Here is a 27,213-nt window from a genome sequence, read left to right as displayed (position 1 = left end):
GGCGGGATGACGAAAAAGAGAAGGCTAGGAAAACTGGCAGATTTTTACGAACTGTGGGGGGGGGGTAAACATTTAAGGAATTAATAAAGACATTGGTTTCAGTTCTCTACGCTTTGGTTGCCCAATTTATTTATTTTCTTCTTTCGCCTCTGAAAAGCCACTTGGCAGTTCATTTGGATTGCTGCTCTTTGATATTTAGTTCAGGAGAAAATTCTTGTGGGTATATAGGTTAGTGGATTAAAAAGCCACTTTTATTAATATCAAATTTTTATTCATAGAAAAAGGCCTACCACAAACAAAACACTATTTGTGCAACTTGTATTTTTATTATTCTTCAGCCCATGTTAGTTGCGCAGCAGAGTATCTGGGGTCCTAAATGGTTACTTAGCACTCTAGACTATTTGCTAGCAGCCTAAGTAGCTTTCGCCCATACATTGTGGAGAAATGGGGCTGGAGAAAGGCCTGTCTGGGTGTCCAGCATTTTCTTGGCTGTTGATGTAGCCTAATGTGCTTGTATTTACTTAAACGCACAAAACGACTTTCCCGCAGGACACTCTCGTCCTTACTGTCCTGCATTAGGGCCCGCATCTCCCTTTCTAAACTCCCGCTGCTGATGAGCAGCAAATTGAATTTTATTGACTTGATTCGCGTTCGCTGACCATTCTTGCTTGGCTACTCTGTGTGTTTGTGTGTGTATGTGTGGTCAATAAATTGATTTCTGATTATCATTGCATAATAAAATGACTAAATCCGTGAGGAGAGAAAAAATGGCAAGGAACGCGAGGCAAAGGAAATGCAAAAAAAACGAAGTGCCCGCGTAGACAGAAGTTTTAATGAAGCGTATTAAAATTTAATTAAATAACAATTTGCACGAATGTAAATAAACATGGCGCTGCTTATGTAAAGCAGCCCAGGACCGAGCAGCTCCGGCAGGACCTTCTCTTGGCAAATGGAAAATGGCAAATGGCGACGAGCAACTGGCGACGGGCGATGGGCAACTGGCAACGCCCTGTGCGGCGAACTTTGGTCATTAAATTAAGTGCACGAGACGCCGCCGTCGATGGCGCTACTGAAGATGGTGGAAATGGAGGGAAGAGGGTGGAAGAGGCTGAAGAGGATGAATGGCGGACGAGTGGGCGGACGCCGCTGTGTTGGGGATGCCGCAGCCACAGGTAGATCCGGAAAATACGAGGCCAGTTGGCTACATACCAAATCTGCCGAAAGATCAGAAATATAATTCTATTACATTTATTTTTATATGTATGCATGCATTGACCGAATTTCAAAATTAAACAATTTTTTAATTGCGGATGAGGCTGAGACACATCGCCTTCCCCTTTAATTTAATACGACCTTTAATATGATTTTTAATTTCGCACACATTCTGTCATGCACCAACACACAAGCAGCTTCAAAGGAGGGTTACGCCCGCCCCACTGCACCACGCCCCTTTGTAAATGTTTTACCAGATCGCATCACTCATACGCAACGTTGAACGCGTTGCTTTTTTCGCTGTGCCTGTCTGTTGCTCCTGTGGGTGTTTGTGTGTTTGTGTAAGTGAGTGTGTTTTTGGGCGTGGGACTGAGTACGTGTGTGGGCGTGGCAGGTAAGGTCTTAATTGAATTTGCTTTTTTTCCAGTTGCGTTGGCCGGGCAACACCCCTTATCCCCAACGAATTTCAACCCACCTACGCGCCCAAAAATTCCAACTGAGCCTACACATAGGGTATTTTTGTTGCTTTATAATAAAATTAAATAATTCTTCTTTAATTCCTTTGCCTTATGCAATTCGCTTTCGTTATTTGCTTTCTGTTGCTTTATATTTTTCGGTATCAAGTATTTCAAGTGGAATTGCTTTAAGACTGAAGGTTAAGGTTAGGTTAAGAAATACATACTGACCTATTTAAAACATTGTATATATTTATTTGCACTTAAAGATATTCAATTGGTAAAACTCATAAAAACGAAGAAGCCAGCAAATTTAAGCGGCTTGAGATCGACTTTTTATGGGCTACCTATTGCTGTCACAAATTTTTTCCCAAACAAGCCTGTTTCTTATCTACTGTTTGCACTTACCGCGGAGCTTGTCATCTGGCTGAAGGAAACCAAATACAAGTGTCCTTATTTTTTTTTACGTTTTTCCATTAAAATAAATAATAAAATATTATTAAGCATACTACCAAAAAGAAGAGCAAAATGAATACAACAATAATTTTATTTCAATTTTAGATATTTGTAAAATTAGCTGTTAGGTTTTGGATGGTTTGCAAGTTAAAAAAGAATACTGAAAAGGGTTCAGTCACTGGGTGATCATGTAAAGATGATTTCAAATAGCTGGCATGGCCATTGAGTCGACGGTATATCATGTAACACAGAGCTCAAAGTATTCCAGGCTAATGACTGTGTTTCGTGTTCATTAGACGGCCCAGGCCAAAAGATAACGGCCACGTTAACTAAGGTGGCTGAGATGAGGACGAAAAACCGCAGGAGCGGTGGAAATAAACGAACTTTCAACTTGTCGCCATGCCAAGGAGTTGGGCTGAATCCCTTTGGGTAATGGCTGGTAATTATCCCTAATTAGTTGTAAAATATTGAAGTGAAAGTATTTCGGTTTTTTGCCATTAGCCAAAACTTTTTCAGACCCTTTTCCATAATAACGATAATCATAATAATGGCATAATGCTGGGATACCAAGTAAAAATGCGATTACATCTGCGCATCAACGTTCCATGATGAATTTCCCTCGCGTTTTTTTGTTTTTGATTTTCCCTAATGTCATTTTTCACAAGTCGAAAATTAATTACCACACAAAATTCATTAAGCATACACTAGCATCGAGGTTGTAGTGAAAAATTCAAAATGCTTTTAGCCTGTATAAAATTTGCTGGTAAATTCCACATATCATTTAAACTATCTGAAACACTTAATTTGCTCTTCAGTTAGCTGAAACTTATTAAAAAGTTGCATATGCAGTGAACAAAATTTTTATATCATGTGTTAATCAAGAAACTTGTAACACCCCCGGGTGTCTGCGGTGTGTCCGACGTATGCGTAACGGGTATCTAATAGTCACGACACATTTTACTACAGCATTCACTCTTGTTTTATACTCGAAAATGTTGACCAGAACAAAGTAGTTCCGCTCTATTTTTTGGCGAGTTTCCCGAAGCTCCGTCATAAATTTAATTAACGATAATATCCACGCCCGCCAACGCTAACGGGCAATGTTGTTTGGTCACAGAACACGCAGGTGGGTCGTTCTGGGTGGATTTGGGTGGCTGTAGGTGTCTGTAGGTGGTTTCAGGTTGTTGGGTGGTCGTGTGGTTTGCCAGAGTCAACCTGCTTAAGTGACATGCAAAAACAAGAAAACTGAAGGGAATGTAGTGCAAAAAGAAAACGTGAAACGCTTTTAAGCGAGAGTCACGCGTCGAGCGGTTTGCCTTTCTACCCTCTCTCTACACTGTAAAATATCTTGAAAACAAAATAAATGAAAGCACAACAATATACAACAAAGAATCTAAAAACATTTTGCAAAGAGTGAAAAATTAATATTTCATTATACCTGTAATTCAATAGCATTATTACAAACATTTTTTTTTAACCTGTTTCATAATACATGATATTTTCCATGTGCCTCACCATCCATCCTTTGTGTTGTACGCTATACTTGTCCAGCTGAACTTTTAGCCCAGCAGCTGCTTTTCCCGCCAACATGCTAAAATGGTGGAAAACCAGAGGGGTCGTGGGTGGGCGGAACAGACAGCTGGCAGGCATACGACACTTTCCATCGTCATCATCATCTTCATCAACATCTCCGCCAGTTTTGCCTTTGCCTTTGGTTTTTTTTTTTTTTTTGTTTTTTTGCAGCCGGAGCGACGGCTGCTAATTAAAATAGTATGCAGCCAGCATCAGCTTAAGTGCAGCTTTTACGAGGAAAATGTTTTTCCTTCTGGCCAAAATGGGCCGCCGCAAGTGAGCCGCGTGACAGGAAAAGCCGAGAGAAAAGTGTTGAACGCTTTGCGAAAATGAATGATGGATGTCATGCGATCAATTAAATATTCTTATTTGGTTTAATAAAATAATAAAGTTATTATTTGATATTCACCTTTGAGCAGCTTCTATTTTCGCGCTATACTTATTAGGCTTTAAAACTGTGCATTTCCTTTTTTGACATAAATTCAGGCCACCACAGGTGTTTGCGGTCATTTCCCAGCTGACTGTTTTTCCCCATTTCCGAGAGAAGCTTGTGACTTGCCTTAATTGCATTTTCCTGTAGCTCAGTTTTATCTTCCGTTTTTGCGTCTGTCACTTTTCGCCATTGTTTTACGAGCCAAGAACCAAGAACTAATGCCAACTTAATTTTCCAATTTACACAACAGCAAACAATGGGAAAACACTTGGCAGGGGGAAGTGAAGTTTAATACGTTAAAAGAGGGGAATGCTAATTTATTTTAATTTAACCAGCCAACTTCTTAGATTTTCTTCTTACAATGCATTTATTAGGACTTTGCCAAAAAGTCGGCCACTGTTTGCTGCTACAGCTCTTCTATGGCCAAAGCTTTCCATTTTCCGTCGGCTGGGATTTTGAACAAAATGCACGCAACTTAGCTTAGCTGCGACAAATTTATTGTCCAGAGTGCATTACATTTCCCCAAGACCCACGGAAAATTGCCAGCACTTAAATAAATTTATGAAAATATGCATCGTGCGGAGCGTGTTTCAGGCAATTCTCTGGGTTTTTCCCGCACCCAATGAAAATGCTAATGCCGAAAAAAAAATGGCTGGAGAAAAATCAGTTAAAGTGCTGGATTAGTTGGCCATTGCTTGGCGGCAGTATGAATTAAAATTTTTTTTGCCCGGACGGCGAGTTTTCCTTTGTTAAATATTGACTTAACTGCAAAATAATATAATGTAAAGAGAAACGAGTTTCTAGAAGAAATGTAAGTTGCGATGGAAATCCTTGAATTCAACCCTTACTTTAGCTTATGACGCGATTCACATGCGTTGCCAACTTTTTCCAGCGGAATGGCGCTATTTTTCATCAGCTTTCCAGCCAATTGACTTGTTTGTTTGAACTTTGAACGTGCAAATTTTCCATTGTCATGTGTCAATGGCCCGCCGTTAGTGTTACCGAACACCGTTTGTTCCCAGCCCCATTTTCTAGCTCCCATTTTCCACCCCATTTCTAACACCGCCTTTTTCCAAAGTCTTTGCTCTCTGCTGGAGCCTGAGTCAAATCACTTGCAATTTGACTAGACGATGTCGCGACATTTTTTTTGTTCTTTCAGCGCTTTGTTTTTATTTTCGACTTTGTTTTTGTATTTTGACATTTTTTTTGTTTTGTTTTTTTTTGTTTGGTGACAAATTTCCATTGCTGCGTGCGGGTCACTTGGCTGGATTTATTTTAAACTTTTCTCGGTTCTTCTTGTCGGTTCCTTTTGGTTCTCTTCAATGGTGATCCCCCTAAACTGAAGCGGCACCTGACAGTTTTCTTATTTATTTATTCGCTGGGAAATTGCATAGACAAAGTCAGGGAGCTTTTCCGCCGGCGGACCTTGTGCTTCAGATTAAGCCAACTTTATCAACTTAATTTGTATACAAATTCATATATTTCATAATATTTTCACCTGCCGCATTTCCTTTTTCACGGTTGTGGTTCATTTTTCACTGCCATTATGGCCTGCGGAAAGTTTTTGCGATGTGTCCTTGCTTTTTGAAAAAATTGTATTTGAAACTTTGTGAAAAGTAGCAAATGCTCTTTGTCAGTGGCGTTGGCAGTTTCCTGTGCAGGGGGTAGGACGCGGTATAGGCACGTGCCATAAGCCATTTGTCAACAAGAAAAACTGATTGGGTTCTACGGCTAAGTGCGGTGGTTTTCGGCCCTCTAGTTTGACCGAGAAAACGCTTAGAAGCAAAATGTAATCACACTTGGTTAACGCCAGTAAGTGGAGCGCGGCAAATGAAAATGAAGATGGAGGCGGGAAAGCTGGATAGACAGAGCTGGATTGGTAGGAAAACAAAAGAAAAGCAAGGGCAAAGCCGTTAAAAGGAAAGCAATTCAATAATAATTGCTTAGCCCCGTTTCGACAAAGTTTGCCAATTAATGTGGAAAATGCAGGTGGTCAAACGAATCACTTTGCAAAAGTGACGCTGAAAGGTATGTTAGGAATACTTAAGTGTGTTTCGACTTGAAAATTCGCATAGCAAATTTTCATGTCGTTGAAGATATTACAAAACTAAAAATATTAGCTAATAAATATATAAATCAACAAGTACTTGTTTAAACAATAAAATGTCTAAAAATGTAATGTAAAAATGTGGGATCATCAACCAACCTTATACCACTTATTTTCAGTTTTCCCCATTTGGCAAACATTGCCAAAAATAATTTTGTTTGGACTTGCTGTGAGCTGTGCGAAAAGTTAATCATTTCATCATGTCGGGCCTTTGCCTGTGTTTTTCTTTCATGAAGCCAGGGCCTCGCTTTAATTAGCTTTTCTCCTCTGGCAACAAAGGGTTCAGAGCTGGCGGAAGATAATGAATCTTTTGGCCATGTGGAGATAACTTTCAGCCTGGGCTAGGAAATTAAATTTAAGAATACATGGGCTTCGTAACAATGTTTATGTTTACATCTGCTGCAACATTACTTTCTTTAAATTGTATGGCGTTTAATGATGGTAAACCGTGTGCAATCATCGATCATTAAACGTGCAGATGAGCCAGTTGAAATAACAGTTGCACTCTAATCGGTTTGCGAGGACACATGGATTACCTGCCATACGATATCGGCTTGTAATGCCTTTTAATGAACAGCTCGGTGTACAACTGCAAATGCAGGCCACACACATTAGCCAGAAGTTGGACTCCACTCCGTTACCCGGTGGGTTACCCATTGGCATCCGGGGCGTATGCATGATGTAACAGAGTTGAGTCCTTTGCAGCATTTGAATGCTGTTTTTCTCCTTTTTTCCTTTTCTCTTAGCAGGGGAATACACCGAGTGAAGAGGGTACGCACTTTCCCCGAACGGTAAACAAGTGAAAAACATTTCCATTTAGTCCACACACACACTCGCACACACACACAAACACAGCCAAATAGAGAAGGAAAAACACGACCGTGTATTTGCCATGTTTTTAATCCACTTGACGGCACTTAAGGCAGATCACTGCCAAGCGTAAATGCGCCAAGTGCGGTGGGTGGAGCCAAACAAATTGTACAAGTTTAGATAACTATGAAGCACCCACAACCCCCATTTCAGCTTGTTCAAACTCATAATTCCGATAAAAAAAAAGACGAAAAACATGGACCGGGGAAGAAGCTGCGACAGCGTAGACAACAAATGAATTTAGGCAAAGGGTCAACATAAATAATAGACCCAAGGGATACTCTTGAACGGAGCAACCAGATTTTAATTGCAGAAGACTCAGAATGAGTTATTTATGGCAGCCTGGAATGGTCAAGTGTACAATAATAATACGCTTGCAAATAACTTCAAAATCAGTTGGGGAAAAATTGTTTACCATACAAAATGAAACATTTCAATCTCATTTCCATTTATGGGTAAACATTTATTTCAAAACTTTGTTAGGTGTCCAAACTTTAAAATTAACAGACTGTCCTATATGATCGTTGATATCCCGCACTTTCGCCATGAATATAAAACAATGTATCATTTGGAAAATGCGTGTGTGTAAACTATAATAACAGTAATAACAACTATACTCAATGGCAAATGACAGTTCTCAGTTCTCAGTTCATAGTTCTCGCTGAAAAACCCAGGCCCCTGCCCCAGTTAGCCTCCACGCCCATGGATGGTGCATAGATTACGTTGCCATTTTCCCCCGGCTGACTCAGCGAAAAAGCAGAAAGAGAAAACTTCTGACAACGACACACGTCTAAGATTACATGGGCGGTAGGGGAGTTTTCGGAAAATGGGGTCGAACAACTGGGTGGGGGGAGTGGTTATTTCTACTTGCTTCTGATCGAAGGCATTTTCCATGACGGGGAAAACGGAAAATGGCGAGGCACGTTCGAAGCTTCACTTAATTAAGCGCCTTTTTGTCTGCTGTAAGTTGATAATTGAGGTTTTGCGGCAGGCAAAAGTTAATCCCTCCCACTCATCAAACAGCCCCGTCTCCCCCATCTCGATACCGCATTTCCCCACCGAACTTATCCAAGTCCCAAAATGTGAAAAGTAGTAACAAAAGGCGGCCAAAGAAGCCGCCAAACTACGCTTGAATTGCCCACAAACAATAAAGAAATAATTCAATTTGAACATTGCCTATTCCTTTTTTTGCCAATAGAAGAGTAAAACACAAAATCGAAAAACAATTTTTTGTTGGCCATAGGATTACCTTTAAACAATCCTATAATAATTATATTGCGTTAAATTCCATACAATATAAGACAGATATTTAATTGGTATATTGTATATTTTATGAATCACAAGTATCTTTGTTTTACCCATTTGCCTAGTTGCGAGCTACAATTCTAGTCTTAATTTATCATTAAATAGATTATATAGAAATCTGGAATTACATATAATCTCGAATTTGTATACTTCTTAAAATTCCCAGTACTTGATGCTCTAAATAACAATCATCTTCTAATTAAAAACTTTGTCAACAAATGCTTGAAAATATTTTCAGTTTATTGTGCCAAAAAGTTTACTCTTTGGACACTGGACACTGCACTTTATTATTTGCTGAAATTTACGTGTAATTTTACGGTCGTATGTGGGAGTTTTTTTTTTGTCTTTTTTAATAGAAGTGTGTATGTCTTGTTAGCCTTATATAAGCCGGGATCTCCCTTTTCCACCTTTTTGCAGCTTTGGTGCAATGCCATTGTTACGAAACGTTAAAAGCTTTATGTGGATTATGTTTTTATGTCGCCTGGTCAGGAGTGGAAATCCCGACGATCCGGGCCCAACTTCTTGGCCCTCATGGCAAATATTTGTATTTGCTGCCAGTTTCCTGCAACCTTTGGCTACCTATGTTCCATTTTCCCCATCTTTTTTTGCCTCCTGGGAGACGCAACAAATAAGCCATGAAGCAGACCTGTCCGACTGAATTTAAGACTAAATTAAGTTTGCCGATCTCAAATTGATTACGGCCAGTACAGTCAACTCTTTTAATCTTTAAACTTGCAAAGATAAAGGGACAAGTGTTGGGAGGAAAAATTAAAAGCACTTTCTGTACAATGAAAATAAATTTGACTTAAATAATAATTCTTTAATAAAATGTATAATTTTTGATAAAGAACTTTATCTTCGTTTTTTTGAAAACTTTTTTTTCTGCACAACTAAACCAAAACATAGGATGAATTGAATTTGAATTTTTTGCGGGTTATGCTGGTACGTTTACTGGCTTTACTTTCAGTATCCTTTTTGGGCGAAACTTTGCCAACTTCATTTTGCAGTCCAATAAACGCCAGAAAAGGAAGAATTTTTGGTGGGGAGAGGTTCTTGTCGGGTTTCGCATTGATTGAGCTACGTGCCGATGGGAGATCGCACCTGGTCGTTCCCCAGTTTATTCGATAAAGTGCGCAATTTTTTGGTACAAATATTTGCAAGACACTTAAATTCGCCAGCCGCACACTGAGCGAAATACCAAACCGAAAGACCAAAATCAAATATGTTTCTACTATTCGGTTATTTTTTTTATTGGTTTCAGATGAAGGGAAGCGGTCGGGATGGATGATGATGATGACGGCAAGGGGCTTTTCATGCTCCGTGCGCCGTGAAACGAGATACGACACCCTCACATGCGTCCAAGTATGTGGAAAATGAAACAAGTTTCGGAAAAGCGGGGGAAATGCGGGGGAAAAGCGGAGGGGGAGCAACATCGGTGGCGAGGACAAAGTTACTCGAATGACACAGAAGCAAGCTGCCATTAAATATATACAGGATACGTAGACACACTGTTGTCCCAAGCAGCACTTAATATCCGAGATATTTACATAAAACAAATCATAAAATGAACTATTTTACAAAGTCCTAAAGATTAAAGATTTATATAAAGCAATTTATGTGAAAAATATATATAAAGAGTTAGAGCTTAACCTGAAAATAAATCATAAATGGTATCCAATTTTTTTAATTAAGAGTGTAAGCTTCAAAAATATGTTTTTATGTATTTACTTAATTTTGCTGCTAATGTAATAACCCTGGGTGTAGACCCCGCACAAACAGTGACATGTGTAACACCTTGTTGCCGGTTATAAAACCACAACAGACTGAAACGCCACTCACAAATCGCCTTCAAGCGTGAGATCCTTGCAGTCCCTGGAGTGTGAAAGAGTGCAGCTCGGGGGTTAAGTGGGTGGCTTTGGAGGGGCCGTTTAACCCACGACGGCATACCCCGCACCCATTATTTGTTGTTACAAATTAGCTTGGCAACCGAGTTTACCTTTCTTTTCTGTTTGATTTTTTTTAACCTGTGGCTTGCTTTTAAGTTGACAGCAAACGGAGCAAATAAGATAAAGGACAAATAAAGCTTGTGTAACCCCCTCATGACCGCCCGCAAGTGCAAATTGTTTTATTGACATTTTGCGTTGAAAGCTTGCGTGCAGTAGTGGCTTTTCTTGAGACTTTTAAATTTGCTAATGAAGGTGATATAAACTGTAGAAGAAGCCCTTCCGAAACATAATAAAAATTCATTTTTATTAAACTAGTAGTGCCCAAGTAAAGTTTTACTGGGGCTTATCCTCTCTAATATTAAGAAATTCGGATACCAAGAAAAAAATCTCGTCTAACTATAGTAACTTATTCAGTGTTATTTAAGCCAGACAGAACGACAAGCTAGAAAAAAAAACGTAGAAAACACATTGAAAATTCCCCAAATCCAGCCCCGCGCGATTTTCCAGCTTATGGGCTACAAATGTTGTTGGCAAAACTTTTTCGACTTTTGCTGTTGCTATTCTTTACACATTTAACGTACTTTTTTGGAACTCCCCAAATATATATTTTTATGACCCTTTGCTCCGTTCTCTTTCTACCAAAGACCAGTTGAAATTTTCAAATTTTTGCATAGCTGAACCGAAAGTTTTGTGCTGATTCTGCCTTCTGCATTTTATGAAAGAAAAATGTTTTGTTTCTAACGATCTCCCCCTTTTTATTCCAGATGCCCTCTGTTTATATTTGTTTGGTTATTTTCTTTTTTCTGGCTAATTAGATTTCATATTTTGTAGCATAACAAAAACTCCCTCCACATATACATATAACCGTCTGATAATTGGTGGCATAAATCATGCGGGCCACGCGGCGTATGCGCAACGTGTGAATGTGCGAAATGAAAATGAAACGGAGCGAACAGAAAAAGCCGCTTACAAATTGCGGGGATGGAGCTTGCCAAAGTATTAATAATAGTCGGGAGTTCACCTCATCGCAATCTGTTCTCGTTGTAACAACCAACAAAAGATGGCACAGTGACACGGAATTTCAATATTGCTTAATATATTCGTTTGACGGGTATAAATTCAAGCGCCTAAGAATGTAAATATTCGTAAAATTTTTAATAATTGGCCTAATTTAATTAAGGTTTATGTATTTGCTTATCTCAATCAATAACAACGTGTTTTAAATTTAAGTAAATACCTTTTGCTCCACTGTTACGTGTTGAAGGCTAATGAGCCCAAGTGCTAGCTCCTGCTGTGAAGACTTCGCTCTACTTTGCTTGGCTTTTTCCGTCGTAAACGCTTTTCCGGGCATTTTCGGTGGCTTTTTGGCATCGCCTTCTCTAAGGAAACACTGCTCTCCACGGAGGGAGAGGGGTCATAATTCATTTCCACATAATTTCACTTGCACACGCGCGCAGCGACAACGTTGTGGATGCCAAAGAATGGATGACAGTCGCAAGACATTGTGAAAACGCAATCACAAGCAATCCAATCGATTCGTTGTGACCTCAATATGCTAAATCAAAGGTACAGAACTAAGGCTGTTTCAAAACTTAAGGACATCAAGGCTATCACCATTTTAAAACTCAACTAAGCATGTTTAAAATGTTTGGTTTTTGCGAACAACAAGTATTTTTCCCAGTGAGAATGGGATCGCCCCGTGCTTGGTATACGGAGCATAGGGTGTGATGGTCGGGCGGCGTGGCACCTGTTTACCCGCCTCCAGCGTTGCCGCAGACAGCTGTCACTTAAATTCACTTCTCGGCTGACAACTGCGACGAAGTGGCATCCTGCCGATCCTTCACAGGCTTTTAAGGACCAGGGGCGTGCCTATGAAGGGGAGCTCGCGAAATGTTAAAAGCTTTCCGCATTCGATTTTTCTTTGTTTTCTCACTTTTACCTGTCGGCAAATCAATATCAATATAACTAAAGGAAAATCCATTTGCGAGAAATTAAGAAAAATGTACTGAGTTTCATAAATGTTTACAGTGCAAATTAAATTTCTGAAAATATTCATATGAATAAAACTAAACGAAATCAAACAGTAATTTGAAAAGTGAAGATTATGCTTCTGCTAGTTCATGAACAAATTTATTTTGCGTTTTGAAAAGAATATGAATAATAGGATTTTATGCCAAACCAACTACCGGCTTAGGTCTTACAACACTTGCACTTCTGAAAATTTTCGCAAACCATTTTGCCTCTCAAATCCTCACTCAATTTGCCTCAGTTTGCCTCTTCAATTCACAAATGGATATTTCTGCTCTGCATTTATATACATTTTTTGTGAGAAAATAGGATTGCATACAAATGTTGCATACTTAGCCGCCCGTTTTCCCCGATTTCGCCCCATTTTTCCATGCTCTAGTGTCTGATCCGCTTGCGTTGTGTGCGAAATTCCAGTGAATTTTCGCATTAAATGCTGTGCGTGCTCTCTTAACAAACGAAACAATTTAAATGGAAGCCCTATGCAGAGTGGAAATGGTGACGATGAGTAGGGACGAAGATGCATTTGGTGGTCATCATTGAAAGTGTCAGAAGACAAAGTGACTGCACAATTGACAATCTCTGGCTATCCCTTGGATTTTACTCCTCACAGTTCACTCAATAAAATTCACGACTCGACGACAGCGATAGTGCTGAACAGAGACAGACAAACTGACCAGAAAGAGACGAAAATAAACGTGAAAAGTTTTGCAACTTTATCAGAACAAAAAAATAAAATGCTGTAGTCGACTATCAGGTACTCTGTCGATAATGCATATGCAAACACAGAGGCGCCACGCAAAGCCTTTGAAACCTTGATCAATTATATAAACACATATGTATATGTATACTATATGGGGTCGAAACTTTTCAGGTGCCATACTTTCTTAATATTTGCACATCATATCGCTCTACGAGTAACGGGTACAAAACACCATGAATAATTGAAGGCACCGTGTTAAATTATAATGGATATCCCCACACTGCTTTTTGTGGCAGTGCATTAAGGATAATGCTGTTCGTCGATGTTTTTAGTGCTTAATATCTGGGACTCACCTGAGTAATCAGCCAAATGACAGCCATAAACCACTAAACATGAAAAACGGCGAATGAGAGCCATTAAATTGTTGAATTTGAAACTGTAGTTTGTGGTGTCATTTTAATGGGAGAATTTTATATCATAGATCCGTCATTTAAATGATAACACTTTCGTTACAATCTTAATAGGGATTTAAAGATTTAAGATAACTTTTTTTACACACAAAAAATTAATATATTCTTACGGCACCAATTCATTATTCATTAACATCGAACATTCCTTTTCATTCCGTTTGATTTAATTACATGTGCTCACTTCATTCGAGGTCGGTCTCCAGCCGTTATTGTTTTTCACCAAGCTGTTGCCCCACAAATATATGTACTTTTTCTATGCGAGTATTTTGAGTGGAACACATCGATCAAATGGTCCATCAGTCAGTCTAGTTGAGTGAAGTTTTGGGTTTGCTGCGGGACATTAGTCAAAATGCTAACTAAATATGGCTTCAATTGTTTAACTGCTTCTGACAGCGGTTAGTTGAGGGAAATGGTTGCGAAAGGGCACAGGGAGCCGCATTTACTCATTATTGAGTTTTGTAGAAAAAAAGCGAGAACACGAAGCGTTTATAAATCATCGGATTAAAATAAAAGAAAAATACAAAAAAAAGGGAAAGCCGCCTGCTCACATTTATTGGCATTAGCCTCGAAGTTGTCGACGTCCGTGGCCAGCTCATTAATCTTAGTTAGCCCTGGATGCTATATACTCTATGGAGTTTCCAAAGGGCCTCTGCCCCACCTGACCTTAACCCCTTGCAGGCCACCAGGGCACTGCCGCTTAACCCGTCCTCGCCGCTCAAGAGCCTCTCGCTCACAACTTTACACAATTTTAATTCAGTTTAATTTGTTGGCTGTTTATCTTTGTGACTGAGCTCCACAGCCCGGCTAAAGGACCCTCCACCAGCGTGTCCTTCACTCTTTAAGTTGGTTTAAGCAGCTGTAAGCCATTCATTTTCGTCGAGTACCTTACTCGCGCCCTCTCGCTCCCACACTTGCAGTGAGAAAAGAACGTTTGTGAAGCATTTCCGAAATGATTTCTCTACAGGCTGAAAGTTTTTAAAGGGAAACACAACTTGACAAAAACAATATTCATTACATGTGCTCTCAAACTTCAGAGCCATTATCTATTTGAACAGCGAGCTTCATAGAACTTCATTTGATAAAAGCCAAAAAAGAACAAATAAGAAAGAGAATCGAGGTGAGAAAAAAGAGAAATATTTGGGTGGGTAAACTATATATGTAATTGGTGTTTGTGTTGACGGCACGTGTCCTCCGCAAGATGGCCATCAATCAAACCATCAAAGCTGCTAATCAATTGAAGCTGGCCAAAGTCAAGGACTCGTCACCGAAGCTATGTCCAAAAAAAAACAAAATGTTAGAAGCAACACAATTTTCTAGTTCATTCAACTCAATCATTTTAATGGGTGTATTTCCTGTGCTCCATTCTCGAATTTATGTATATTAAAGATGCTCCAATTTGCTGCCCCATGTTTACTTTTTTAACTTCCGCAAATGTTTTCCAACTGGGAATAACTTTATCACTAAATTGGTTACCAAAATCGCCCCCCGGTCTGGCTATATTTTTACTTGTTTTTTTTCTCGGCACTTTTTGGCAATTTTCCATTTGGGTTTTTAGGTTGCTTTCTATTATATTTTTGTTCATTCCCAGGGCTTATCATTTCTATGAGGATCATAGTATAAGCCAAACAGGGGTGTGGGGAATGGGAAAATCGTATAGCAGAGGCTACTGCAATTTTGTTGTAATTATTTGTGGTCACAAAAAACCACGATTTTCTTTTCTTCTTTATGTTCTTTATCTTTCCTTTGTTTTTTTCTTTTTTTTGCCGACTTTTCCTTGCATTGGCAATATATTTTCTATTTTTAAGACTTGTCTGTTTTTGTCTTTGTGCTCTCCAATAATGGATTGGGTTTATGGGGCAATGAAAACTATAAAAATCCTCTAGCGAACAGCATTATTTTACATCGAATTCTTATACATATATGTATGTACTACAACTAATTAGAGTTTGCCTCTCTCTAGAAATTTATATATTTTTTTATGCACACTTCGAAAGATTGCCCATTTCTCGAAATATTTTTATATATACATATATATATATATTTTCGTTTAATTTAGAATTTCAGGCAAACGTTAAGCAATAGCCCTTCAAGAGCGTTCACATTTTCCCCATTGCTGTTTGCACATTTTTCGATTTCCATTAAACTTAAGTTTATCACTCGGAGGTCATCGGGCGCGTCGACTCCCGGGAAAACCTCTGTTCCTCTGTTGACTTTTCTTATCCCCGCGTCATCGTTTGCGGGGCATTAGCGGCACATATGTATGCTCTCCACATATCAAAACCCTCCATTGTTTCTATTGGATTTAGTAGTTTGGGCTTTGGGTTTGGGTTTGGCTTCGGGTTGGGTATTTGTGTTTTATGGTTATGTCCGCATATTGGAGGCCATAAAAACGGGCAAAGGAACTAAAGTGGAATAGAGATATTGTCCTTTGTCGGGGCAATTTACATTCCATTTTCGCTTAGTTTGTTGCAACAAATTAACGCAAGGGGCTTAAGCTGTATTAATCCAACAGTCAATTCATATTCAATTGAAGCCATTTTTCCCCGAATCGATTCGATTGCTCATTTGCCTTCGGCCGGGATTTTCACACTTCGATGTATCAATTGGGTGGCAGAAAGGGGCAGGAATAACCAAGGGGATCTGGGTCCCACTCATTTATCCACACATATAGTAGTATAGTAGTATCCACCAACCTTCCCACTTGAGTGGCTCAAGTGCCACTTGGAGCAAAAAAGGCGAATCGAAATGAAATGCGTATGCGAGTGCGAGTGCGGCAGTGGTGCCAATTGACCCACCCTCGAATATATCTGCTTTTTTCCAGGATATTTAATATATATCAATACAGATTGAATGTACATTTGACATCCTCTCAAATAAAGGTGCATTTTATTAATATTAAATTTTGTACATAATCAAAAAATTAATGGACTTCCATCAAAAATTTAACTAGCTAACATTTAACTAACATTTAAACAGAGAAATTCCACTAAAATAAGAGTTAGCTAGAAATGCTCTGTTTTCGATTTATTTTGTTGACAACACTGACTGTGACACATACGGCCATCAGCCCCTTTTCCTTTTGGACCAATTCCATCGGACTCTCCCTCGACTCATCAGGAAAATATGGGGAATGGGCAACAGTAGACGCTTTGATTATTCAAATATATATAAAGTCGTTCGACTGATTCGATTAGTCCTCACTGCGGACTCCAGACACCAGACTCTGTTCGAAATGTGAGAGCATAAAAAATAATGAAACATGCGCTGAGGACCTGACTTTCCTGGGTTCCAATCGGTTTTTGTGATGACATAGGCAAAACTATGTTGTTACCTTTATGTTATTAGGTAGTGCCATAAAACATGGTAAATACTATGTCTATGCCGAAATTGAATTTTTGTTGAAGGCAGTAGAATATTACCAAAATTATTAATTTTTGCTCCAAATCAATTAACTTTACCTCTGGTAAATGTACAAATGTGTCAATCGTCCCATTTTCTTGAGACGCATTTATTGTGTTAAATATACAGTCATTTTCCTGGATATATCCTAACAAAGTGGAAAAGAGGTTTAAGTGCGCTGAAGCCACGGCATCTAAAAGCGGCTTTAATGAAAGCAACTTGCATGTGAGCAAACAAAAACCGAGTAATTTTAATAATATTACATTCGGAATTTGCGAAATGTGGAGGTCGGGGTGACTGGCATAAAAACTTCAGTATCGCTGATCTACACAGAGCGCAAATTACGTTTTCAATGCTCTGCCTGCATTTATTAATTAAATTTCAAAGTGAAATACCTTAAAACTTTACAAAATTCCCTTTTCTACGAACCGCATTAAAGTTGTATTTGATACTTTTCGTTCCTTTATGATTTCGTCTCCCTTTTCTGCCAGTGTAAAAGCGTGCGAGTGTCAGCTGCCACGCCCCTGCACTTTGTGCGGCCTTCATTATTGTCCTGCTGGCTCGGACTCAACTTGTACGTGCACTCATATCTCACAGCTGCCACATTTTATTCTAATCATGAGGGTCTCCCCAGGATATGGGATAATTCACAGGACGACGTGTGCAAGTCATTCAACGGACATAGCCAAAAACACATTTTTAGGCAATTCTACGCATATTGGCCAAGCAACTTTTCCCATTACCTTTCGTTTGCTTTGAGTGCCCTTTGCAGAATTCGCAGATTGTACATTATGAGTGTGCCGCCTAATTGAAGTAACGACCTTCCAGCCACGCCCCCAAACTTACAAAAAACACATTTATGTGTACCTAACATAGAAGATGTCCCATTCTGTTATAACAAATAGTTGGGAAATACTGGCTTAAAAACTCTTTTGCACTTGGATCTTCAAAAACTGATTACTAGCTTAAGGTACCCACCCACATTTTGTTTGAAAATAGGATAATTGAGCAACGGGTCATTACTATTATTTTGACCATAGCTGTGCGAACACGCTGCAAATTGCCATTTCATTTGCATCTGTTGATGGAATTTTGCGGTGGAAAACCTCCCACTCCCCCCTCCTCCATTCTAATGAGCTGCACAATCGTTGCCATAGCCACAAAATGCGGCCAAGATTGTTGCCATGCATGTAGATGTATGCCACATGCCCACATGGCCAGCAACAACAGTTAATTGTGGCATGGCTCGCTTAATTCCCATATACCCAAGCTTTTGAGCGTTTCATAATAATATTTGATATTATTGCGGTTGCATTTTAATGGTGGAAACCATAGAGACCATAGAGAGCAGGAGATGAACTGGGTGGTCTTTATGCTTGGACTTCTTCAAAATTCAGGATTAAGTTGCTTAAGTATAAATCAGTTGAGCTGAATACATGCGAATTTATGAAAGGGTATGACAAGAATATGGTTCGCTTTTATTGAAACGAAGAAAATTAAAATGAATTCCCCCCACTTTTCATCCACTTCTCGACCGTCAACTTCAAAGAAAACTGCAATGACAACGAGCACAAATGGCTGTCATAACTGTCAATAAAAACATAAGCGAAAACAACATAAACAACAAGCTGCCAACAGCAACAACAAAATAAATAACAAACGATGGGCGGGCAAGAAGAACAACCATGTGCTTTTGGATAATAAAACTCATAAAAATCAAGCAACGGCCAACAAAGCCAGAAAAATGTTAACGATAATATTGCCCTCAAGAAAAAGACTGCGACTGAGACTGGGCGATAAACCAAAAATGAGAATCCGAATTTTTATGCCGCGGATCGTAAAAAAACAATATTAAACTTTCTGCTTAATTGTGATTTGTCGTTACTCTGAAAAACTCGGGGGCATCACAAAAATATGCTTTAACCTAACATTATAACTATTGAGCATCTATATTATATATATATTTATATTCACATGACTGCATTTTCAATTCCCCTTCCATTTCTCTAATTTTCACCATTGATGGATTGCCCTACGTTTTCCACAATCGATTATGATTTTGCCAATGCTACGCGCAATTAAACGGAAATCAATTTTTCACAGAATTCATAAGCGATCTAGAAAATGTTTGATTGGCCGTGTTTATGAAATAAATAAATACTACAGCTAATAATTGCGGAAACTGTTCGATTTCTAATTGCAGTTACGTTTCTCATTTGGAGCCTGGAATCACGGATGCCAACTAAGGTAAGGAGTGAGTAGAAACTTAACTAATTTCAGTGGTAAACTTTCCTGCATTCCACCGTTGTGCCAGCCCATTTAACACGGCCCAAACAAGGGAATTAAGCTGGAGAGCCTGTAAAAAGCAATAGCGGGAAGAAAGGGGGAAATTCAGGTTAAGATGGGGACAAAACCAAGAGGCATTTTATGGTTATCCTGCCTCCTGTCGCAAAGGTGTAAAACTTTGAACATGAAATGACATGCCGATTAAATTAATGTCCTCGACTGCGTGGATTTCGAAAAAGATGGGTAGACGTAGATAGAGAGAGAGGGCTAATAAAGTTGCCTTTGGGGCACATGAAGGAACATCATAAAAATAAAAATATTCAGAGAATGCCCGTCTTAGATGCCGAATAACTTATGCACTTCATTCGGTATTAAATGACCTGATTTTATCTGAGGTTTAAAATACTATTCAAAATAAGGCTTACAATTATTAAAACAATATGCAATATTTTCTATTAAAAGTATTTTAACTTTGCTATGCATTAGTTAAGGTAAACTTTAGAACTACGCCGTACAAAACTCAAACTTAAATCCCTTCTTCATTTGTATGTACACCTGTGACCTTCGACATTGGGAGAGGTGTGAAACAGGTCAGTGCGAAGAGAGGGGCATTCAGGCGCCACATGGCGGCATCATTAGAAAGGGACATCATGTGCAACATATAATCACAATAAATGACAATGGCCAACAAGCTGGAGCCCTTCCCTGAGACGAAGATGGAAGAGATGTTTCTACTTCGTCACTAACTAAAAAAATTGTTAACAAAATATTTTTTACAATGGTCTAATAAATAAAGGCAGACTAACCAAACCACTTAAATGTCAGGTTTTCGTTATGCCACAACAGCGAACTTTTTGGGGCGGGCAAAAACCAGAAATCCGTCAAATAGAAATATCAAAACAAATTACATTTGGCCCGACCGCATTGAAATCAACACAGGAATCGCATATGAAATGGCGACTTTTCGCCATGTTTTGCCCCTGAAAGGCACAGCCATCAACATTTCCCACCGAATTTTTGTAACATTTTTCCAGCAAGTTTATATCGCTGTTTTTGGCTTTTTATTATTTTTGGCGGTTCAAGCGAAAAGCTGTGCAAATAGTTGGGCAATTGAACGAGCTCCTTGCCGCGAAAACGTTGCCACATTAATGTCAACATTACAACCGAAATTGCGTTTGCCCAAGTTGTAATTTCCTCTAAATTCCATTTCTGCAACCAGCAACGACTATTTGCAAATAAATCCTTAAAGACGAACTGCAATTAGCTACCTTAAAGGAGATCAACTATTACATTTGATATTTAAAAATAGAGTCCTAAAGTTTTATTTCAATTTTTTAGGAAAGTAACCATTTAGTTTGATGGAAAAATAAGTTGTATAGGAGTGCATATGGCACCTCTGCAGCACTCCCACATTTCCCTAGCGAAGTTCCCTTTCAGCAATAACAAATCCAATGACAGGGTCAAAACCTTTCACCACGGATTACGGCGTATAAATACAGGGAATGGCAAGAAAAACGTAAAACCAAACGCCACAGAACTCAGCTGGCATTCTTTGAAAGGATACTAATATAGAAAATGCTAAAAATATTCAAAGCTCTCTGACGGCGTTTTGTACTCATTGAAGGGGACACGGGTATGGCAGAAATGCGTATTTAATTAAAAACTCAATTCGATATTAATACATAAATGCGTACATATATATATATATATATGGAAATCAGGAAGTGTGCGTTTGTATGCGACTGTGTACAGAATTCCCCCATCGAAGCCAAAAGCTTTTCCTCCCTGGATTTTGGATAAAGGAATTTTCCTAAACAAACTTGGCCACCGAAGGGACTACGAACAAGAAGCGGGCAGCTTCGTCCTTCTATTCCGGCAGGACAACAGCTGTTGCAGCTCCGTCCAGAGTTTCCCATTTATCTATTATTTAATGAAAGCACATGAAAAATTAAATACAAATACTTCGCGTGTGCGACAAGTGGACAAGCAAAATTGTAAAAGGAAAGCCATTAGCAAACGGAGGCAAACCGGAGGCTGTGAAAACATTTAGTTCACCCGTTTAAATATGCAAATGGATACTCGAAAACTATTTTATTCACACACGCACATTCCCGCACATTGCCCAGTTTCCCGGAATACTCGTACAACTTCTTATTTTTCCATATTTCGCGTATGCTTCTCCATGTTGGCCTAGACCTAGAACCCGCCCTCGGCAGGCTGTTTAGTGTTATGTGCTGTTTACGAGGCCATAAAAGATGGGAAAAGGAGACGGAAAGGCAGCGGCGGGAGGCGCTTGAGGAAAATGGGGAAAGTCCCAAATATCCTGGTATCCTGGCTTCAAGCACACCCACGCTTACTCTACGAGAGGTCTTCAATTAGCACTAAAGAAATTACTATCTCTGTCTCGAAGAAAGTTTAAATTATACCTATAAATTTTGATTAAAGATAATAGTTCACTTCATTGGATAACATTTTGAAAATGAAATCACCTTACGCCCTTGCCAAGACCTTAAAGATTTCCGAAACCACACGAAACAGATTTACCGCTTTTAAAGGTTTTCCCGAAGGCTTGTAAAGTGGTTAGAAGTGAAAGGCTTCTGTCTGACATTGCGAAAGCTTTTGTACTGACAATCAAAAAAGAAAACCTCACGCAGGCAGACTGTAAAAAAAAAAGATGGAAGACGAGAGGAAAACCCTCGGACACGAACATTCCGCATAAAAGCCATCGACTTCATCGACAGGCTCTGACCAATAAGCCGGCTAGACCAGATCCCAACCGTAACTGAACCCGGCTCAAATCATGTCAACTTAGGCCACCACCGCTGGAACTCGACCCATGTTTTGATACCCTGGAAGGAGGAATATTATACAAAGTAAAATCAGAATGATAAACCAAGCTTATGCATAGCAAGCGAAGTGAACAAATGGGAAAATCTAATGTAGTTTAATCATAGGTTTAAAAAATCGTTACCAAACGTCTCGAAAATACTATGCTTACCAAACAACCTGTTGGCCAGGGTACATCAATCTTCGATTCTGATGACAAGGCCTTCGTAGTTGTTTCGCAACCCTTTCGGCCTCCGCCCCTGGCTTTCGCCATTTCCAGTTCGCATATTTGCACGGGAAACGGAAAACGGAAACTGTTCTGTCCTGTAACGTCCTGTTCTGTCTGCCCTGGGATGTTATAGGGCCTATTGTGGGGCAGTGGGGCTGGGCCCTGAATCTGGGGATCTGAGGTTATGGGGTCCTGGAGTCCTGGGAAATGGGTAACTGGGTGTCCGAGGTTTGGATTGCTTTTCGTTCGAGCAGCGGAAATGATTTGCCTAAGAAGGCAAGAATACGCCTGAGCAAAAGTCGCGAAATCTTATTGAATTTTCCATTTCAATAAGAAATTTCTCTGCATTCAGTGTTTACGCTTCGTTTCGACGTTTTTTCAGCTTTTTATGATGATTGAATAAATATGTTCAAGTCCACTGATTTATTCATTGGTGGTTGCTAAATTCACCTGAGTGAAGTTGAATGGAATTTTTGATCAAAGATATCAGTTCATTACTTCTAAATTAAATTATATATATAATATGTATCTTAGTCGATATTTGCGTTTGCTTTACTCTGATTTTCTGATTAAGATGACTTCTTCCATTGGCTTTGGTATTAAGTTACACCTCTTTGTGCCATAACTTTAACATAAAAAATAAAAATCTTCGTGTGTGTTTTTCTTAAATGTTCACTTTGTCCTATGGTAAATAACATTACCGAAAAATAAAACCGAAGTAAATAGAACTCTTTTATTTGTTTCCCCATATGAGCGGAATTCTTCGTCCTTCCGATTTTTGTTTGTTTTTATTGATGACACAAAAGTCGCATTGGATATTTACTTCTGCCATTTTCAACCACTTTTTGTCTTTATTGTGATGGGGATAAAAGTGGAAATGGATTTGCCGTTACAGAGCCATAATTATAACGTGTTCTGTGTATAAAATCAAGGAACACAAATTAAATAGGTTGTCTGTAAGTCATCCCAACCTATCTAATAATCTGATTGATGTCTCGACAATAATATCTGTAATGGAAAAAGCATAGGGAATGCCGTATTGAAAAGCTTCCGGCCAAAACAAAGACGAAAGAATTGTTGCATCTCCTGTAATTTTCCAATGATAGAGAGTGTAAAATTGTTCCGGTGCTCAATTTATACATATATACTCATAAATATATGTAGTTCACAGAAGGGGCCGACTATACCACATACATGCCCGATACAAGGAAGGCAACGCCTCTCTAATAGTTAATTTCATATTACAACAAAAAAGTTGTAATTGAACAAAACCAAATTTCGTTCGATCGTTATTACCGATTTTTAACATTTGAATTCCTAGAGAAACGTCCTTTATTGCTTAGGTCACTGTACCGTGATACGATGAACCAAAAAGACAGATGGGTCTTTCAGCGGGTGGGAAGGGAGTATGTTCACTCAGGAGCGGAATTTCAGGGAGTTTGAGATGGAGTCGCATGGTTTGGTTGCCAAGGAAAGGACGCCCCTGGCCAGCTTTTGACTTGTGTTTTTACAGCTGCTCAGCGTGAGCGTTTGCAGGTGTTACGCCTACCAGTCTCTACCCATTTTCCCTTATTTACCCCCCATCTATCACCACCCTCTAAAGCAATTTTCACCATTTTCCAGTGCGCTGCGAAATTTATATGCGTTGACAAGTTGAGCGCAAGGCCCACGACCACTGAAAGGTACAAACACTCAGCAGGAGAAATATCCTGCTGAGTCTACAGTAGGAAAAAATGCACTACATTTTGCTCACTAAAGAAGCACACTAAAAAAAAAACAGCAAAAACAAAACGTTCACTTTTGATAATGTAGTTTTGTGTGTTATGCATTAAACTGGTGATTTTCAAAAAAAATGTTGTGAAGAACTTTTGTGTCAAACGAAAAAATTTGGTGACCACTCATATTTGACTCCAACATAATCGAAAGTTCAATCAGCTTGATTGCACATCACCTAGTTGGAAATTTTCCCTTAGTTTCGCTCTTCTCTATTCTCTTTTTCTAAACCGTTTGAGGGAAGAGAAAGTGGGAACGGAAGACCATTTTTCCTCATTCTAATCCTCTAATATGCGACTCTCCGTGAACTTAGGAACTACATGTCGTATGCGTAATGTTAATATGCATAGAACTACAAAGTTTTTTAAAGCTGCTAAGTGTTTGTTGGCAAGAGAGATGGGGTGCGGTTTAAAAGGGACTGCACACTCATGGGGAGGAGATGGCAACCTGGGGGGGTCAGAGGCTCGGCTGGGGAAAGTGAGCGATGAAAGTAAAACTTTCGCATTTCGTGGGCGACATCAATGTGGCCACAAAATTGTGTGGCGCCAAAGTCAGAGGACCAGAACTAGGAGCAGACATTGCACTACACAGAGAGATAATTTTAAAAGGCACTAGACTCCCTAATCTAAGTTTTTAACAACTACTGTCCACTTAAAAATGCATTACCCAATTCTGTTACACTTTATTTTAATATAATATTAAATACATATGTGCAATCCATTATTTGAAACATATCATAGTGTTTTGCTGGCAAAGGCGTGGCCTGCTTGCCTAGTTTTTCCGCTGGCCACTTGCTCGAGGAGGAACAGTGTCCCATCGTAGCAGAAAAAACCGCAACCCCGTTCTTACCCCACATTTTTCTGTGCTCGTTTAGTTGCCATTTGATTTGTTACATTTAAGTGGGCAGACACAAAAAAAAACTTTTCCAATATAGCGGCACAATAGCCCCACAATTTCCACCCAATTCTCAAACATTTTTCCGCCCCTCCTGCCGTTGGCCCCTCAACAGGTAACCACAAAACTGTCAGGAGACAGTAAACTTTTCCATCTCCGCCTTTTTCGTAGTTGTCCGATAAAGTTTTTCCGTGTTTTTTCTCTCCTCTGCCGCTATTGATTGAGTGTTGAAAATGTCATCTAACGTTTAACTGCAGGTCAAGAAAAAAAAATCGGATTTCGACATCTTTCTTGTTGAAGTGTACTATTTCTAACTGACGCTGGACAAAAAACGGTTATATGCAACTGAATTGAAACGTGCTGAGGCTGAGTTAAGGCAATCCGTAACCTTTAAGAAATTAAATGTATATTTCTTAATTTATGAAATTCATCATATATTCATAGTTCTTGTTTACTGTGACTTTTGCCATTGTGGGGAAGTTAATTTGCCAATTTCTAGTCATCGCACCTGACCCCAAGCAAAACGAACGGAAAAGAACAATGACCAAAAAATTCATCTCCGCTGTGATGGCGTTTTACAATCAAAACTCCTTGCACGTCTTCGCCTCTCGGACACTTTTTTGTCATCGCCTTTTATATTTTTTGGCTGTTTTATCTGCCCATTTCGTGGTCCTTTGTTTGGTTGGAAAAAGTGAAGGGGGCAAGGAACGAAGGACGAGAGAAATTAAAATGCAGGCCAAAACCTAAGCTGCATGTGATGACATTTCAGCCAGGACATGTCCAGGATTCCCAGACAACGGATGACGAAAGACAGACAGGACTACTCACGATGGAATGTCATTTGAGCCGAGGAAATGGATTCGAAAATAGCGCAGGAAAACAAGTATGGAAAAGCAAGCAAGTTAGCAACTGCTCTCGAAAATGCATTATGGTTTTCGTTTAAGCCAGGGGTATGTTTGGAAACTTAAAGTTTCAACCTTATTTGTGATACGAAATGGTATCAGCCACTTCAATCGTGCTCTAGTATAAGTTGAGACATTAATGAGTCGTTCCACATCTTCACTTAAATCACATGATAAATACTTTTATAGAGAACTTTTAAATAAGAACTTGGTCTGCACAATAAGATACTCGCACTCCACACCACCACAAAAACCCCAATTGCTCCAGCTTGTGCGAATGGAAGACCATCGATTAAGCGAAATGCAACCAATTGAAATGCAACCCAATAAATGGCATCCTTTCTATGGAGCCCGGACACTCGCTAAGAATAAGCCAAAAAAAAAAAAGAAGAAAAGCTCATCCAAAAGTCTGGGATATTGCAAAGACGAGCAGTGAGTGCAAAATGGATATATGTATTTATAAGAACTAACAAATCAAATGAAGAAGTCCACCGCACCCATTCATCCTAGCATTCACGCACGACTGAGCACACACGACAACCCTAGAGCCTGGGGGCATGGCAACCCTGCTCGGAACTTTGATTTTTCCACTCTCTTCCGCACTCACTCTTTCTATCACTGTTATCCCCACTTTTTCCCCGACTCTTTCGATTTCTATTGCCCTCGAAAGTCACATTTCCCCAAAGCCTCGCCAGCGAAAATTGGGCAGAGGAAAGCGCACGTTCTCATCGCATCTAACTTTTTTTGGATCGAGTTCACAGCTTACCACCGGATAGAGTAAAAAAATTTGTTTTGACCTGAGCCCTACAGCGTTTAAACCGTAGTTTAGCCGAATATGTTCAAATTAAATTTGTCCGACAAAAGTCATATTTCATGTTGGTTTGTATAAGATGGAGAAGTGGTTAACTTTGCGGACTTTCAACGACTCTTTATCATAACAATTAGGCAAAGTGCTTCGCAAATTTGTGCACTTTTATAGGGGCTATCGCCCATGGTGACTGTGCGCCGCATATGGCTGCCATTATGAATGGACTCGTCCACTCGACCACCCGCTTTTCCGCACGCCCGTCCGCTTTTCAACCGCTTTTCCCACCAGTTCGCCCCATGCTCTCACATGAGGGTGAGTGTGCTTTTGGTTGGCGGGTGTTTGTGCTGCGCTTTAACCAATTAGGAAATTACTTGTGTAAAGTGTTTGCCACAACAGCAGTAAAACAAATACCAATAGGAACTTTTCCCCTTCCCATTGGGAAAACGACATCGAAATGCCCGAGAAAACTCTGGTCTAAAACCCCTGGGCTTAAAGTTCAGCCAACGATCGTTAGCCATGCTGGCTTCAAGAGTCTCCGTCTC

The 27,213-nt window shown here is 39.5% G+C and overlaps 1 protein-coding gene across 2 annotated transcripts in view; it reads left to right on the top strand.

Annotated features, from left to right (window-relative positions):
* LOC120456822 (allatostatin-A receptor) overlaps window positions 1-27,213 on the top strand; it is a 71,291-nt gene that overhangs the window by 17,129 nt on the left and 26,949 nt on the right. For both annotated transcript variants that reach the window (XM_039643872.1, XM_039643871.1), the window contains exon 2: window positions 19,157-19,200. The gene's annotated coding sequence lies outside the window, so the exon portion shown is untranslated. The remainder of the gene's footprint in view (window positions 1-19,156; window positions 19,201-27,213) is intronic.

This window comes from Drosophila santomea, chromosome X (genome assembly GCF_016746245.2).
Source record: "Drosophila santomea strain STO CAGO 1482 chromosome X, Prin_Dsan_1.1, whole genome shotgun sequence".
Classification (NCBI taxonomy): domain Eukaryota; kingdom Metazoa; phylum Arthropoda; class Insecta; order Diptera; family Drosophilidae; genus Drosophila; species Drosophila santomea.
This window is presented reverse-complemented; position numbering and strand designations above follow the sequence as displayed.